The sequence below is a fragment of the Borostomias antarcticus genome (genome assembly GCF_949987555.1).
Source record: "Borostomias antarcticus genome assembly, chromosome: 8".
NCBI classification, from domain to species: domain Eukaryota; kingdom Metazoa; phylum Chordata; class Actinopteri; order Stomiiformes; family Stomiidae; genus Borostomias; species Borostomias antarcticus.
Window position 1 is genome coordinate 27905647 of NC_140241.1, and position 18933 is coordinate 27924579.

At 44.3% G+C, this 18933-nt stretch overlaps 1 protein-coding gene across 2 annotated transcripts in view; it reads right to left on the reverse strand.

Moving 5' to 3' along the window:
- The window catches only part of ctif (CBP80/20-dependent translation initiation factor), a 72914-nt gene extending 64243 nt beyond the window's left edge, over window positions 1-8671 (reverse strand). For both annotated transcript variants that reach the window (XM_084441939.1, XM_084441938.1), the window contains exon 1: window positions 8550-8671. The gene's annotated coding sequence lies outside the window, so the exon portion shown is untranslated. The remainder of the gene's footprint in view (window positions 1-8549) is intronic.
- Between the last annotated feature and the right edge of the window lie 10262 nt (window positions 8672-18933).

Sequence of the window (18933 nt, forward strand, 5' to 3'; positions counted from 1 at the left end):
GAGAGCTTCCCTCAGTGCTTTGTGGTTCTCTCTCAGTGCTTTGTTGTAGCAAACGGGACACTGTGAAATTCCATGTGGCGAGTGTGTAGATGTGTGTGTGTAGAGCCAGAGCCACGTGGTTGGCTAGGCAACCCCACCCACCCCCCCACCTCTCCTACCCCACAAGGCCCAGCTGTTCCCACAACGAGCCGCCACGCCCTGCCCTACACTCACTACTACTACACTACAACACCAGCGCAGAGTAAACGTACAGTAACCCCTACGTAAGCACGCTGGATGAGCTAGCAGCAGGCAGGTGGAACAGCCCGTCACACACACACACGGCCGCACACACACACACGGCCGCACACACACACGGCGTGGTGGTCACGCGCTCTTTGTCTGAGACACACACGGTCTGCTGGAGAGGTAGGAGGGGAGGGACAGACGGAGAACGACACCAACAACAGCCCGGAACAAAGATGGACGAAGCTAGCTTTGTTTGCCGGTAGATAAGAGCGCACTGCGCGGTATTTTGCGCGTACAAGAGGCAGCGATGTCCTCGGAACAGTTGGGGAATACTGCGTACGACTGATTTAATGACACACAAATAGACAGAAATGCTGATAAAACAGTATTAGAGTTTCACTTAGTTATACAGGGAGCTGCCTGGTGCCGTCTTGTTCACGACTTCCAGAGCGAACTAGGGGTACACAGTAGGGAGGTACGGGTTCACGCGTGAAGAAAACAAGCCGTGAGGGGCGTTCCAGTTCAAACTGCGAGTAGTATCTCGTAAATTACGACTTCCTGGGCCAAACGGAACGCAGCAACTCTGTCCTCTGACCTCTGCTAGATCAAGACTCGACATTGTGCAGCCTATGGCATCGACTGAATCGCAGAATCTAGCAGACTTATTTATTCAAACATTTAGAATATGTTTGTTCTTTAACACTGAACAGACAGGCTAACAATAGCAGTAGGTTTAACCTGCTTAAAAGCACTGTGAATGAACTAATAAACTATGAACTATTCTGAGCTAAAAATCCAGGCCTGTGAGGCTGTGACATCCCCGCCCCTTGATGACCATCATGTCACCCTACCTACAGTACATTGTCAGCTGCCTAGTCTGGTCATGGGTTGCCTCTCCTGCCTATATCGGCCTACATACTGTGTGTGTGTGTGTGTCTGTGTGCCCACAGTCTGAATGCCTGGTGACATTACAGTCTAGTTCTACCAAGGAACAGTCTCCTATGAGCCAGCAGAGCAGATATTCCCTTACAGCATGGAGAGGACGGAAGGTGCTGGATTCAATCAGCAGCAGAGTTTGGGGCGCTGCAGGGAGAAGCAGATCTAGCTCTATCGGGAGGAAACTGAATAATGTGCTCAAACTGGAGATAAGCGTTCATGATGTAGTTACAGCCAGGCAGACACACACACTGCTGATCGAGTCCGAGTCTCATATATAGGCCTATATTCTTCGCTAGTAGTTCTGACTGAGCTCACTTTTCACAATCGCGGGAAATCTCCTGACTTGACACAAAATGGATGTGAAGACAAAATGTTTAAGATACTGATAACCTGTCTATTAATTATCCTGATTTCTAGTGGTCCAAATCATGGGCAATGCAAGAAAGAGGGATGGGCTGCACTTGAAACTGGCTATCAAACACATTTGGAGAGGATTTGAATCGCTATTTTTATTCTAAATATTTAGCATTTTGGCACTGGTGATTCTCCTTTGGCTCTGGCTAAAATCTATTTGGGGGGCGCCAAAAATTCCTCTCTGCAGGAAAAACCCTGCGGTTGAGAAACGACAGGGATGCAAACCCGAGCGCGCTCATTGTGAGAGTGGGCCTGGACACAGGAAGTGACCACTGTGGGGTGAGGTCACGTGACCCAGCTCGGAGGAGGAAACTGGAGCCATATGCAGCCTCCACGTTCAGAAACTCAGTTATACATGGCCTTGACTGCATAATTACATTTTGCCGTGTGTGTGTGTGTGTGTGTGTGTGTGTGTGTGGGTGGATGGAGGGGGATGCTGTAACTCCCAGTTATAAAGGCTTCTCCAGATCGTGAGGTGAATCTGGATTCTATCCTGGCAGAGGATCGTGACGGAGGGTACAAAGGGAGCGGGAAGTGGCTGAGCTGCTCTGACAGACAAACTTCCACTAGATCATAGTTAGAGAGACGAACTCTCTACCGCAAGCAGGACAGACGGGACATATGGACACATAGTGACACAGACCACATACACACACGCGCGCGCACATCAGCACTTTGAGAGTGTCTCACAATGAAGAGTGCTTTATAAATACAAGTTAAATAATTTATGAAGATTATTATTATTACACAATACACACACACTCAATGGCTCACACGTAACACCAGTTACACACTTGTTTGTCATTACCTGTGCAATTACACTAAATAAACGCCTGCAGTGATTGGCTACCGCATAAAGGAACATCAATCATGACCAATGGTGAGGGAGGGCGGCAGACTGCAAATGGAGAAGTAAGTGACGAGTGATTTGGGCCTACAGTATAAACAGGTTATAGAACACTGGTTATCGTCTCCTGTGACAATTCAACGTTGATACATCACCACGTTACACAGCAGTGAAGACAGAGCCAGAGTGGACGTGTCTCTCTCTACCCAGACACTCCTGGGCGTCACGCTGATGCTGCACCGAGCGCAGAGAGGCCGGGGCTAATCTGGAACACTGAATGCTAGCGCCTGGCTAACACACTGTGGCATCTTTAAATAGCCCCAGCTTCTGACATTTTGGAATGAGGCAGCTGGGTTGGACAGCGTACGTACAACCACAGGATTGGGCAGGGTTGGGTTGGGCTGGACTACGCTAGGCTTGGCTGGACTTGACAGACTGGGCTGGGCTCGGGAAGCCTTTGCAAACTTGATAAAAACCGGCAACCCCAGCCATAAGCTAAAGACTAAAGGATGGGGTTGGTTGGGGAACTGTGGCTTAACCACGGTCATACATCACCAATCTGAGCTATGGCTGCCTCCGTCATTTGAAGTTATCGCTAGCTACTGTAGCACACAGTCATGATAAGCTGAAGACATTTGGAATGGCAGGATATTTCAAGCACATCGCTTCTCAAACCTAAAGGTCCACAGCCACGGGTAAAGCCTGTTGGTGGATGGCATGGCTACTGGCTACGATAGCCAGCATCGTTCATGCTGGGGGCAGAAAACAGTCAACATACAAGTCCTCTCCCAGCGCACGGCGCCGTCTCAAACCCATGACCAGTTTGCTTGATAATGCCGTCTGAGCCTGTGTACTTACTTGCTCAAGTTAACAGGCTGGTTCAAAGGTTCACTGCTCTGCTTGAAAGAGTAGTGACAAATCTCTGACTTGGTACACACAGCTGATCCTCACCCAAACACAGATGGTGTCCTGACAAATAAACACATACACAAGAACACAAGCGAGCACGCATGCACGCGCGCGCACACACACACACAGTACACGCACACACACACGGGGCACACAAATAAATGGTGGTGGTAGTGAAACAAAGGAAGGCCCTCCATTGCCAGCACAATCCACAACACAATATATAGTGGTGCATCACTCTAGAGATGTCTCCCAGCCAGTCATTACTGCAAACAGAGCAGGCAGCTCAGTCATTTTCAAGGTTGATGCTACAGTACACACACACACACGCATGCTTGCACACACACAACACACACACCACATGATTGAAGAGTAAACAGAGTTGTATACTACAGTACATAGTACACCTGGCAGCCTGAATTGTGTGCAGTAGTGGGGGAAGGTATGGCCGGACAGTTTATTGTGCAGGTCAGGACTCGGGACAAACCACAAACTTAGCATAACGCCTGGCGACGGCCGCAAAGAGGACGGGGAGGACAGACGCTTCATCCGGACCCGGCCAAACGTTTGTCTGACAAAATGCACACGTGGCCAAATCAAATCTGCACCCCCCCCCCTCGCTGGACTGACACTCCGGTGGGAACTGGCGGGAGGGTGTGTGAGAGAGAGAGAGAGAGAGACAGAGAGAGAGAGGGGAGCATGACATGAATACAAGCCCCCAGGGTTCGAACTCAAAAGTGAGCCCTATTGAACCGCGCCATCTTGGCAAATTCCGCGCCGTTTGACGTTATGTCCAGGTGACTTTTGTGCTTTTGAGATGAATATGACAGCAGGTTAGAATAGGCCTGGAGACGAGTAGAGACACCGGCAGTCACGGTCATACAGAAGGACTTGTAGGGTGACAAGGGACAGACAGGCACAGGGAGAGGACCCCACCCCACGCTCACAGGCTTGGGTGATGATGCTGATGGGAGAGGGGGGGGGGGGGGGGGTGCGCCAATACAATAGGAGCAATTGTCCCCCTGGTTTGACCCGATAGGGAGTTATGAGCAGGCAGGTCATGCAAGCCTGGTAGAGTTTCCCTCACTAGTAGACAAAGCTTCTGCACTGACACACAGGGTCTTGTCGCACAACAAGGCCTGCATATGCATATGCCTGATGTCATGTGTGTACACACACAGAGCAGGATTTCGGACACCTCAAAAAAGCTTCCCGTCAGCAAAGGAGAATGAGAGGGGAACAAAGGTCTGACCGACTGCCTGGCCTGCACTACACGCTGGCCGGCCGAGTCAATAACATGCAGCACTCCTGGTCCCAGCCAGTGATAGCAGTAAAATGGTAAATGGACTGCACTTATATTAGCCTTAGCGGCACTCAAAGCGCTTTACAATGGCCTATCATTCACCCATTCACACACACATTCACACAACAATGGCGGTAGCTGCCATGCAAGGTGCTAACCTGCTCATTGGGAGCAATTTGGGGTTAGGTGTCTTGCTCAAGGACACTTCGACATGTGTACAGTCGGAGCTGGGATTCGAACCACTGACCGTTCGATCACTGAACGACCCGCTCTACCAACTGAGCTACAGCCGCCCCTGTAGTCAGTAGTCATCCATTCAGACGCTGAAATACTGCATGGACTCTTGAGAGTTCTGCCCCAAATCGTAGCCTGAAGCACAGAAGAGGAGTCAGGCTACTGGACATAATGAGTTCATACCGTACATCCCCACCTGGATCTGGGACTAGGGTAGGCAGCCTTTCCCATGCCTTTAAACGTTGTCAGACTACTTTACTCAAGCTAAAATCTGTTCCTTTACTGGTATGTTTTCCAGTTTAATAACCCTATACTCTCTTTATCTGACACAGCAGACTGTGCACTTCTAAAGCTTCCACCTCACCCAGTGGGAGCCCTATATTTCAGTCTAGCCCTTAGTAACAGTAAGTAGCTGATCCATCCTTGTGGACATCCAGCTTGGCACAGTGGCAAACGCCAAACCGCCACACCGGACCAATAGGAAAAGGCAACAGTAACATTTTGGAGGGATCTTCTAGAGGCCATCTTCATAACAGTGACTGATATGATGTATGACCTCCAGGGTCGAGGTCATGGTCCCTTAGAATCCATTAGACCTATATAATAAAAAAAAAAAATCAATGCAGCACAGTGATCATAGCGCAGGGTAGTCAGATAACAGCTGCAGCAGCCCAGGCTGAGTGGACTCTGCTGAGACCATGATCAAACTGTCTAGACTCAGACAAAGAGAGAGACCATTGGTGCATTTCAATCATTTCTACAAATCCCGCTCTCTGTACCCAAGCCTTCAACTTCATAATCTAGGCTACATCAGTTATTTCACAAACCAGCCAAGATCGAAAGATCATCTGTCAAGTCAGAGTCTTAACTCTGATGAACTTCATTTGTGAACTAAAGACTAACACACTGTTATCAACAAGGAGGTTCTTCCTGGAATCTCACATTCACATGCTGGACAGGCCTAACAGCTAGAGTGTAATGTGTACGTCGGGCTGTCAACAGACTGAATTGCTCACACTGAGAGATGGAAGGAAAGCAAAAAAGCGTTTAACATTCAACCCATAATGGAGTCCCTGTTGGATATTCACCAGGCAATTCAAGCGCTGTATTTTCTCAATATAAGCGATGCTTTAAAAATGGGCCAGGACAGCCCGGCCCTTGCGTTGTCCTGCCAGGCCTGTGCGCTCCATCAGAAAAAGGCCTCAGCTAGACCAGGCCGTGTTTGATACACACTGAGGTTTTCACATGTCAACCACTAGCCGGCCGGCCTACAATTAGTCTCTTCAGCATTCTGATAACTTTATACTGTAAATAATCCTACTGAAAACAATCTCTTAAGTGACAATAATATGGCAGGGGAGACGCTGGTTAAACCTGACCTGCCACTTACACGGCCAACAAGCACTCATACTTTGTGAGGCGCTGTCCATATCAATGTCTTCAGATGCTGGTGTTGGGTAGGGTGGACGTTACAATAGTACCAGCGCCGTTGCCATTCTGCTTATGCCATGCTTTGGTTTATTTTAAAGTAAAAAAACAACAAAAATAAACATAAATTCCCCTACTGGCACAGACAACAAAACATAACCCCAGTATAACGTTCAATAACTATAGAGGATAAATACACAGTCAAGTCAACGACTTAATTCCACTGTGCTGACTCTTAATCAATCAGGAGCAGGAGACCTGATCAAACGCATCACCCACCCACCCGTGACTCCTTGGCATACAGTTGCATAGGTACACAGACTTTGGTTAAAATACCTGTCCCTATAAGTCAGCGTGCCTGTATATTTGTATGCTACTTGTTCTTAATAAAAGCTGGCCTTCAACCTGTGTTAAGAGATCCATGAGGGCTTGTATGGACATGTTGGCATTCCTTGAAATTTCACTTGATTAGCGTCACTCAGATGCATCCTCCTCACTGAAGGAATGGCCGGAATGTCAGCTAGCAACTGAATAATCTAGGCTGATATATTGAAGTGATGATGAAACCAATCACACTTATTTCTGGTCACTTTTCCGTCATTATTCTCTCTATTAGAATCATCTGCACACAGAATAACAAATGTGTCTTGATGATTTTTCAGCGCTATATCATTGGTAGGATTTCTTTTGGGTTATCACATGAATTTAGCACTACCGTTAACTACATTATTCTGCCCCAGTCTCAGCTGACCACTGTACTAAACTGGTAAATTACGTGAAGTACACTGTGGTACACTTACAGTTTTTCCATAATGCTCCAACGGATTCTGTTTCAAGTAGTCAGGCAATACACATAAAATATATCCTCTCATTCACTTTGAAAATAGACTGGTGGGCCGAATTTGAAAGATAACGGTCATTCTTTGTTTTAACGGTCATTCCTTGTTTTAACGGTCATTCTTTGTTTTAACGGTCATTCTTTGTTTTAACGGTCATTCTTTGTTTTAACGGTCATTCCTTGTTTTAAACCAAAACATGTCATGCGCGAGCCACGTCGAGGGTTCTAAGAACGTGTGAACATTCTCAATTCTGCTTACAGGTAAATCGTGTCCGAAACATTGTTTGCATCACTGCTATATTTACTCATTACTGCTATATTTACTCATTACTGCTATATTTACTCATTACTGCTATATTTACTCATTACTGCTATATTTACTCATCACTGCTATATTTACTCATTACTGCTATATTTACTCATCACTGCTATATTTACTCATTACTGCTATATTTACTCATTACTGCTATATTTACTCATCACTGCTATATTTACTGCTCCTCTTTCATGTCAAGCTGTTAAGGTTTCGCTACACATCCCAAAACAATGCTGTAGTTGGCCTAGTCTGCTAACTACCACCACACTGAGAAACAACCACCACACTGAGAAACAACCACCACACTGAGACATCTCTCCCTGAGTTCACGTTATTCTGTCTAGAAATCACGCGCACACATCTGTCCGCCCTGGTTCCCTGGTTCCCTAGTTCCCTGGTTTCCCTAGTTCCCTGGTTCCCCTAGTTCCCTGGTCCCCTAGTTCCCCGGTTCCCTGGTTCCCCTGGTTCCCTAGTTCCCTGGTTCCCCTAGTTCCCTGGTTCCCTAGTCCCCCGGTTCCCTGGTTCCAGTCATGCTTCCAGCTCCACGCCCTGCTACGTTCTGCAGCCTAACAAAGGTGCTGCAGCACTGAGCCGCTGCTTGACTCAACCCAGCTGGCTAACCGGTCACACACTCGCAACCAACACGGATCACTACACTAGCGACTGGGATGTAATGGTCAACTAACGAATGGCGTGATCTAATGCAGAGTGGCCAGTATAGTGAACCAGCAAGCAGCCCAACTGAGTGAACAGCCTAACATCGTAGCTAACGTGAGCTAATCATGTCAACAGGTCTGACTGTCCAGGTTTGGAACACGGCCACATGAGCAGGGAGCCAAATGGATATTGACCCTCGTCATTAGCCGTAGTTACGTTAAAATGCGTTTGATTGTCACCATTTCAGACACCAGACTTGAGTTGCCTTTGTAGTGATATCTAGCTTAGTCCAAAAGGTGATCTGACCAGTCAGTTGAAACGTCCCCAGTCGTTAGCTATAGCTAGCTACTTGGATCTGGTTGGCTAACTAGCTACCTAAACATTGAACCGGCATCGTTTTCCAAGGCATCTAAGATCCGAAAACTAAGATCCTTACCCAAATCTTGGATTTGGACTGCTGGTGAATCCGGGATCACCTCCTTTTAATAAACCTGCCGTGTCATGGGTGTGTTTTTCGGGTGAGAAATGTGTTGAGGAGGAGAAGATTAGCTGCGTCCCCGAGACATCAGACGGGGGAATGCAGGAATGTGACGTTTGGTCCGGTTTGCTGACAGGACGGACACGTGGAAGCTTGGCCTTCTGGGAAATGTAGTTTTGTGTGTTACTATCCATTATGGAATCTTGCATCAGTGCGCCGTCTTTTTCTGTCTGTAATTTTTTTTAGCATTAATGTTGGTTGGTAAGGAAGCCCTAAGCCGTTGGCTAATTGTAGCTTGGTTAAAGATTATTCTGATCTGGCAATTGGTGTCGTAACATTTTTTATCATGGATCTGCGCATTATACTCACACAAAGCAATCAACTCTCTTAGTGTAAAAACTTGATGAATATCTTTGAGTTCGAAAGTGGAGTAAGGGTTGTTCAAGTTACTTCAGTTAAAAGACACAGAGTAGCTATAGTAACTAAAACATTATAATATAATGAGTTATTTATTTTCCGTAATTTAATTCAAAAAGTCCTATATTTCTATATTCTAGATTAATTTAACATACAGTGAAATATTTCAAGCCTTTTTTGTTTTAATCTTGATGATTACGGCTTTTATGAAAATCAAAAATCCAGTATCTCAAAATATTAGAATATTGCAAGATTTATAATACAGGAATGTCGACCATCTGAAAAGTATATGTTCATTTGTGCACTCAGTACTTGGTCGGGGCTCCTTTTGCACGAATTACTGCATCAGCCTGTGGCACTAGATGTTATGGAAGCCCAGGTTGCTTTGATAGCGGCCTTCTGCTCGTCTGCATTGAGTCTGGTGTCTCTCATCTTCCTCTTGACAATACCAAGCACAGCATACTAGTAGTTTTGGTACTGTGGGTAGGTTTCAAGTCCTGCTGGAAAATGAAATCAGCATCTCCATAAAACTTGTTAGCAGACGGAGGCTGCGTTGATTTTGGGCTTGATAAAACACAGTGGAGCAACACCAGAAGATGGCACCCCAAATCATCACTGACTGTGGAAACTTCACACTGGACTTCAAGCAACTTGGATTCTGTGTCTCTCCACTCCACTCCACTCTCTTCTTCAGACTCAGGGACCTTGATTTCCAAATGAATATGCCACACTTACTTTCATCTGAAAAGAGGACTTTTCACTGACCAATGGTCCAGTTCTTTATCTCCTTAGCCCAGGTAAGACGCTTCTGACGTTGTTTCTGGTTCAGGAGTGGCTTGACACTAGGAATGCGAATTGTAGCCCAGTTCATGGGCACATCTGTGCGTCGTGGCTCTTGACGCACTGACTCCAGCCTCAGTCCAGCCTCGATCAGCTCCCCCAAGTTCTTGAATCGGTCTTGCTTGACAATCCTCTCAAGGCTGCGGTCATCCCTGTTGCTTGTAAGATGAGACACCAGACCCAACAATGCTATCTATCTATCTATCTATCTATCTATCTATCTATCTATCTATCTATCTATCTATCTATCTATCTATCTATCTATCTATCTATCTATCTGTCTGTCTGTCTGTCTGTCTGTCTGTCTTGTCTGTCTTGTCTGTCTGTCTGTCTGTATCAACACCTTAGCAGTGCCACAGGCTGATTGCCTCCATGCCACGCCGCATTGATGCAGTAATTCATGCAACCCCCGACCAATTATTGAGTGAATAAATGAACATACTTTTCAGAAGGTCGATATTTCTGTATAGCCTAATAAATCTTTTTTTTTGATTGGTTTTCTGTAATATTCAAATATTTTGAAATAGTCTACTGGGTTTTTGATTTTCATGAGCAAGCCGTAGCCTAATCATGAAGATTAAAACAAAAAAACATGAAATATTTCACTTTATGTGTAATTATTCTAGAATATAGGAAAGCTTCACCTTTTGAATTAAATTACAGAAAATAAAGAACTTTTCCACAATATTATTTTTATTAGATGCACCCTACTGCAGCTATCGCTAGTAGGTATAGGCCTTTTTGCTCGGTCAGTCCACAAGTGACCCCTTCTGGCTGCTATGGAAAATACAACTCTTGTAGTGATTTTAACAGAATTCCTCACTTTTTTTCTGGATGGGCAAGACTTAAGACTCAAGATCTGTTTATTGCCATGTATATGATTCACACATACAGTACTAGGAATCTGACTAACAGTTAGTTAACAGTACAAAACAGTACCAAAAAACAGTGCAAATACAAAATACAAAGAACAGTGCAACAAGATGCAGTGCAATATACAAATCACGATATACTGTTAAAAATAAAAAATTAAAGGAAGCACAATTTAAGTATACATACTATATACAGAATGGGGTGTGGTGAGCGTATGTACAGTGTGTGTGCAAAGTGTAGTGTGGTGGGTGAGCGGTGTTAAGTACAGTGAGTGCAGTGTGTGTGCCGTTAGAGTATGTGGAACAATCAGAGGTCGCAAGTGTTGCAGGGGGTATAGAGTCAGTGGGGGGGTGCACAAGCCTTGTTGACGAGTCTGATGGCCATGAGAAAGAAGCTGTTTTTGTGGTGAGTGGACCGCAGTCTGCCAGAGGGGAGTGGGCCAAAGAGACCTTGTCCAGGATGGGAGGGGTCGGTCAAATCTTATTGGCCCGTTTTAGGGTCCTGGAGGCGTGCAGGTCCTGTAGGGATGGCAGTCTATAGCCAATCACCCTCTCAGCAGAGCAGATGATGCGCTGTAGTCCGCCTTTGTCCTTGTCTGTTGCAGCTGAGAACCAGATGGTGATGGAGGAGGTGAGGATGGACTTGATGATGGAGGTGTAGAAGAGCACCATCATTGTCTTTGGCATTTTGAATTTCTTCAGCTGCCTCAGGAAGTACATCCACTGCTGTGCTTTTTTGGTGAGGGAGCTGATGTTCAGCTCCCACTTGAGGTCCTGGGAGATGGTGGTGCCCAGGGAGAGGAAGGAGTCAACAGTGATCACTGGGGTGTCATTCAGTGTGATAGGGGGTGGGGGGGGCGGGGGGGCTGGATTCTTTCTGAAGTCTACAATCATCGCCACTGTCTTGAGAGCGTTGAGCTCCAGGTGTTTTGGCCGCACCAGGTCAGCAGCTGGTCGTTCTCCCACCTGTAGGCAGACTCGTCGTCGTCGGAGATGAGACCGATGAGGGTGGTGTCATCTGCAACATCAGGATCTTAACAGACTGGTGGCTGGAGGTGCAGCTGTTCTTGTACAGGGAGAAGAGTTGAGGGGAAAGAACACAGCCTTGGGGGGAGCCTGAGCTGATGGTCCTGGAGTCAGAGACGTGCTTGCCCAGTTTCACGTGCAGCTTCCTGTCAGACAGGAAGTCTGTGATCCACCTGTAGGTGGGGTCGGCAACATGCATCTGGGAGAGCACGCCCTCCAGTGTGTGTGTTGAAAGCCGAGCTGAAGTCCACAAACAGGATCCTGGCGTAGGTGCCTGTGGACTCCAGGTGCTTTAGGGAAGGGAAGAGCTATGCATGAAAGTGCAGTGTAGGAGATAAACATATGCATTTATTAATAAACACCACTAGGTAGTTGCCTGTAGTGATCATCAGTAGAACTATGCAGCTGTCAAGTGTTTGAAGTCTATCTCCTTTGCTTTTCTCGTCTGCTCTCATCATCTACTGTACCTTTTTTCTTTAATTTCCTGACTAAACCTCCCCTGTCTTCACACTTCAATCAATCAATACCAATATCCTTTATTTAACCAGGTAAAAAAAAACTCATTGAGATTAAAAACCTCTTTTCCAAGAACGACCTGGCCAAAAATGGCAGTATAAAAACATGGTTACAGCAAAACACACAAACAGGTAAACTACAGTACAGTCAGGCACACAATAGTAAGATTACATGACAGGGCAATCACAGGACCAAGAAAGCTAATTTCTCTGTCCTTTAAAACTGACTTGAATTCCCCCAAAGTTATGAGATCTGAGTTTGAAGTCCTTCTTCACATCGTTCCAGGTGTGTGTGTGTGAACGCAAATATGCAGGGAGAACGCAAATATGTAGGGAGAAACCCAAGAATGGATTTATAAATAAAAGTGAGCCAATGAGAGAGTCTACGGACAGATAGAGATGGACATTTCGCGACAGCATACAAAGTACAGTGATGTACACTTATTGATAATGAAAGAAATACAGGGCAGTCGTGTGTTGTATGTCACCGTCCACACTCATAAATAACCTCTGTATGACCCTTGTATGAGTCTAGTAAAACAACCCCCACTGTGCTTTTATGCTCCACTGGGCCCAGTCAGCCATCTTGTGTATCAGGAGGTTGGTCAGTGTTTCACCAATAAGAGCACAGCTGAGTGGCGAGTCTCCCGAAGTTCCTCACTCTCCAGATGGCCCCAGACACGTTAGTTCACTGTCAGAGGCTAATTAATGTGACTGGTGTGATCCAGGCTCCAGCAGGCTGCAGCACCCACCAGCCTCCTCCAACGCTTCCTCACTCCTCCAACGCATCTTCCTTCCTCGGACCCGTCCCCTCCCCTCCACCCACAGCTCCTCTCACCTTTTTTTCCGTGTCTCCCTCCTGCCTCCTTGGCTGCCGGCCAACCGGCCCACCCAACCGGCCAGCTCTAACCCCCCCCCCCCCCCCCCCCCCCACCACAAACACACACACACACACTCTAAAAATTAATTAAATGACCTTGTAAATGTAACAGAAATATAAATGCTAGCTTAATAAAAGAACTGAACATCACTTTGGTGATTATTTGAGTTGACCTTAAGTATTTTTGTATGAAAATGTGCATAATATTAAGTGTATTGCATTCAAATAATGATTATTTGACTGACACATTACATAGTTTAAATATGTGTAATAATAATTTTGTTTCAGTAAATTTGTTGAGTAGGCTAAACACAATGTAATTAATTTTAAGAACTACAATTATTAGACAACTCTTCTTAATCATAAGCTGAATCCCAAATCGCGCACTTGTGGCCTTACATGCGCGTTCCCGCTAAATCCACAAGGGCTCTGGGTATTCCCAAAACGGAATCTCTAGGTCCACAAGTGCGCCACTGCCGCCATTTTGCGCACTTTAACCGCACTTACCGAAACATTAAGCCCAAAACCTCTAGTTTTTACCTATATATGTTCATTTCTCCCATTTAAAAACCCCAATCGAAATATTGAAAAAAATAAGTTTATTTACATACTGTAGACTATCAGATCAAAAGTTTGAGAAGCTTCTCCTTTTGAGGTACAGTAACGCGCCCAACAATGGTAACCATTGTAATACAGTTTACAGTAGGGATGTGCGCAGCGACTATTTTCACTCACCATTAGACGGTATTGTAACCGACTATACGACTAGTGTAACTCATATTGTTTTATTTTTATATGGACCTGTGTCTGCAATAAAGTGTATACTGTATATCTACAGTATCTAATAGTGATGTAACGGAATGCCTAGTCGATCTGTGATCCTAGTTGACCTGTGATCCGTATGGATTGCCCCCCACGGTTCGACATGTACTGTATGTGGATGCAGATTACCTGCAAAATGTAAGTAAAAAATGTGTGTGGTGTGTTTCACTCTGAAGCGCAACGATTGGTTGATTATGCAAAAAGCTCTTGTGTGTTCACATGAAGGAGGCATGTTGAATCCCAATTGCATTTTGTGTTGCAAAAAGTAAGAGGATCGGAAGAACTTGAAAAGCTATGATAGGCTATAAACTTTAGGCTATATTGCACCGTTTATACAACCCCATTTGTAACTTGCATAAATATATTCCTATTCGTCTAAGAAGCATTTTCGCAATTTCTAATTCAGGTATATGTCTCTCACTTGCTCTCAAAGCAGGTATTGCGCAACATGGAGCAGGTATTGTGCAACATGGCCACAGGCGCGCCAGGCAGAGGCCCGCTCTGAGAGACGGAGAGAATGAGACAGAATAAGACAGTCTTTTACTGAAAGGGAGTTAACACGAGCAATCGTTGCAATCCTTTGATGCTTTCCACTGCTGAATTACAAATAATGCATATAATCAGTGCAAATACAAATAAAGCTAAATGAAAGGCCTATTGTGCAAAAAAATAGCCCAACGAATTGTAGGCTACATTTTAAAATGTTCGGCCTGTGTAGGTTACTCCCTATAGGCATACAAATAAACACATTGATATTGCAATCTGGTTTCATTTGAGCTGACCACTACACAACTGATTTAATAATTTCAATAATATCTGGTGATCGCTTTGTCAAGTTTTACCTTTTGTAAATCTGTGTGGATGTAGCTTTATCAGTCTATATTGAATGAGTAACTTGTACAGTATATGTGCAGATTTAATTGTTTTTTTTAATGAATTTATTATTTAGTAAACGCAAGCGTCAACATGAAAAAGTGAGTGCATGACACTGACAGCTACAGTAACAGTGCAGCACAGGTTTCAATCAACTTGACAGTCCAAGATGGCGGCGGGCTGGCTCAGGAGCTGTGTGCATTGGTTCCATAGCAGAATCAATGGAGTGCCCCCTCTTGGCATTCCATACTCTTTGAAAGGGGTACAGCTACGGCCAGTGTAGAAGGACAGTAAATGATAGTTCCCATAAACGTAGAGGCCATTTAGTGTTAAGGTTAGGTTTAGGGGTCAAAGGTTATGTTAAGGGTTAGATTTACAGTTTTTTGGGGGTTATAGGGTTAAGATTAGGGCTAAGGTTAGAGTTAAATAAGGTACAGTGTGTGTATGTGAATAATAAAGGGTTGTTCCTCTACATTTAAATGCATACTCGATTTATTCTGCCTAGATATATGTCTGGTCTAGGTACTGATTTTGCCTGATAATCTTGTCAATGACTTAAACTCCCAAACTGACAATTTTTTTCACAAACTCACATTGACCTCTTCACAGTGACTTTGACAACTTATTAATACGTTGTATTCACTTGCAGTACATGAGAACAGAGGAGCAGAGCAGAGGCCTCAGGCAGGATATGATCTCTTTACTGCAAAGTAATTTAGTAAACAGCTTTGAATTTGGATATTGGGAACAGCGAATAGTATCCACACACACATGCACAGATGTTTTCAACCAATAGAATGTAGCCACATTTTCACTTCCATCTACATGTCACTGGTTAGTGAGTCACATGGACTGTCATACTGTACCACAAACACACAAATACAGACACACACATCTCCTTCAGCTTTTCTCCAAGAGACTGTGTTCCTTGGCTATAGGTCCCAGCAAGAGGCCTCAAGAGTATATAATGGAGGTGGTGATGATGAGGATGATGATTCTGTGACAAATTAGAGCACACCAGGACAGAGTACAGCACAGGTTAAGATTATATAAAATAGACTTTAATAATCCCCGGGGGGGATTCAGGCATCACAGTAGCAGAAGAAAGAACAGAAGAGGTACAGAATAAAATCAAGAATCAAGAGTCAAAAATAAACATAGTGAATTGCACATGTAAACCCAACTGTTTCGGCATGCCCAGGGAGGGATTAGAACCCGGGTCTTGGGAGGTGGATGCGCTGTCAGTTGCACCAATAGGGATGTCCCTCTTGGAGGACTGTCAGTGCTCCTTTGAGGAGTGAGTTTCACCAGTTACTCCACGTTTCATCTATCTATCTATCTGTCTGTCTGTCTGTCTGTCTGTCTGTCTGTCTGTCTGTCTGTCTGTCTGTCTGTCTGTCTGCCTAGCATGGGAAACACTTCATACATTGCCAAAGCAAACATCACAAAAAGTCACATTTATATTTTAAAGGATAGGTTCGGAATTTAGCATTATAAGCCATGTTATAAGGTTATTTACGATCATATACGGGTTCTAATCCCTCCCTGGCCGAAAAAGTTGGGTTACATGTGCAATAATAACCTTAAAACATGGCTTGTATTGCTAAACTCCGAACCTGTCCTAATATAAATGTAAATACAAATAGACGAATTGAGTGAATAAGTTTAAGATTAACAAACTTATTTAAATGGTGACTTTTTTACTTTGACTCTCTATCTATCTATCTATCTATCTATCTATCTATCTATCTATCTATCTATCTGTCTATCTATCTATCTATCTATCTATCTATCTATCTATCTATCTATCTATCTACAGTATTTATCTATCTAAAGCCACCTGCGGTGCTCGGAAGCCTGGCTATAGTGCTGATCAACTAGGCTAAACTCTGGCATGCTGGGATGGGATGTGAGGGCAGGTGTCATCTCAAAAGCCTGTGTTGCCCCAGTGGCCTCAACATAACTAGCCATGTGTTATTTATTTATTTATTTATTTATTCATTCATTCATTCATTCATTCATTCATTCATTCATTCATCCATTTGTTCCACCTGAGTTGTGGGTTTAGTTCCTACATCAATCCAGTCTTTCTATATACAAATAATTTGCAAATTAACAGTTTACAAACCCTTTATTAGTTGTTCTTTAACTATCTCAATATTATCTGCAATGTCTGAGGGAGAATAGTTATTATAACGTATTCAAGATAATGCAACTCTAAGCCCAGCCAATCACGAAGCTACAGGTGTAATGTCAGGTTATAAACAGATCCTGAAAGAGTCTGGGCTGACGCATGGTCTTCATAGCCTAAAGTGTGTGTGTGTGTGTGTGTGTGTGTGTGTGTGTGTGTGTGTGTGTGTGTGTGTGTGTGTGTGTGTGTGTTTTACCTCCTGAAAGGTGTATAGTCATGGGATACATCTAACCTCCAGGGTTTTAGTAAATTGTGTTGACACAACAATGAACGATAACACTTTGTTAATACGGTACAGTATTGATAGATGTTAGGTACTGTAGTTGTCTGATAATCTTTTCCACCTTGTCTCCCAAACTGACATTTTCTCATCAAATATACTATGATTTACCACTTTTCAGTGACTTTGACTATTTAGCTTATTGATTATTTGTATTCACTTACATGAGAACAGAGGAGCAGAGCAGAGGCCTTAGGCAGCAAGATATGATCTATCTACTGCTAAGGCATTTTGTAAATAGCTTTGGGCATCTTTAAATTTGCATATACTGTAGGGAACAGCAAAAGATCCAGCTGCATTTTCGATCATCATTGGTCAATAAGTCAGTGGTCTGTCATTCCACACACACACAAACTCTCCTTCAGCTTTGTTCTAAGGGAGTGTTCCTTGGTTATACAGTTGGTCCCAACAAGAGACCCCAACAATAAATAATGGAGGTGATGATGATGACGATGATGATGATAATGATAATTATGATGATGATTCAGTGACAAACTAGAGCACACCAGTGTAACCGAATGACAAAGTGTCATGAGTCCCAAGTAGTGGTAGCAAGTAGTTAGTCAAACTCACTCCTTAAAAGAACACTAACAGTCCCTCCAAGACGGACGTCCCTGTTGGCGCAACTGTTAGCGTGTCCGCCTCACAAGCGAGAGAGCGCGAGTTTGAATCCCGCCCTGGGCAAGCCCTTGACAAGAGTTACACCAGGACAGAGCAAATGTGACATGCATTCCTCCTACATGGCATTATTTAAAGTTGAAAATAAATTATTAAACATTAGATGTTGTCATACCCCCTCAAGGCTAACTGTCCCGACCAGCTAGGGTATAAAAACAAAGCAAATTCCACAGAGAAACTACCCTTAACAGCTGCAATTTGAAGACGTCGCAGAGGACAAATCAACTGGTGCAGACATCTTTACTCTCTCAGTGGTGAGTTCTCCTTTCTAGAGCTAACCGGACAGATACTGGTCACACACTACAAGTACTCATACTTCTGAACTTTTTGTGGAACTTGAAATCTCTACCATACTGTACTATCTGACTACCTATAACACTGCATATGATATCTCTGATTAGATCTAGAAAGTAGCTTTAAACATCAGGGATTCCCTGTCAAGAAGAAGTAGCCTTGAGAACCAATGGTTCTCGAGCCTAGTGGCCCATCCCTGTCCAACTCAAACCATTATGGTCCACACATCAATTGGTGAAGGACTCTGGGAGCAGGTTCTCAGACGTCCTTGTTCTTCTCGATGTCTTAAACGGGCCTTCTCCATGTATTTGCCTGGATACTGCTTAGCTACTAATTGATTTTAGACTTGTCCAGATGTCTCTGTTTTGTATTCATGTCCCATTGTTATATGTGTAGACTGCTCTGTGCATATCACAGGTGAGTGAAGAATGCCTTTGTCATGTATGACCACTCCTGTGTATGAAGATGTATGTATGACAATGTCTTATCCGTTGTGTTTCTACAGAAAATGAAGATTGTGTTCTTGCTTTTCGCCCTCATGGGCGTTCTCAATGCCCTGCTACTCACGGAAAAGGTGGAAGGTAATGAGTGTGTGTGTGTGTGTGTGTGTGTGTGTGTGTGTGTGTGTGTGTGTGTGTGTGTGTGTGTGTGTGT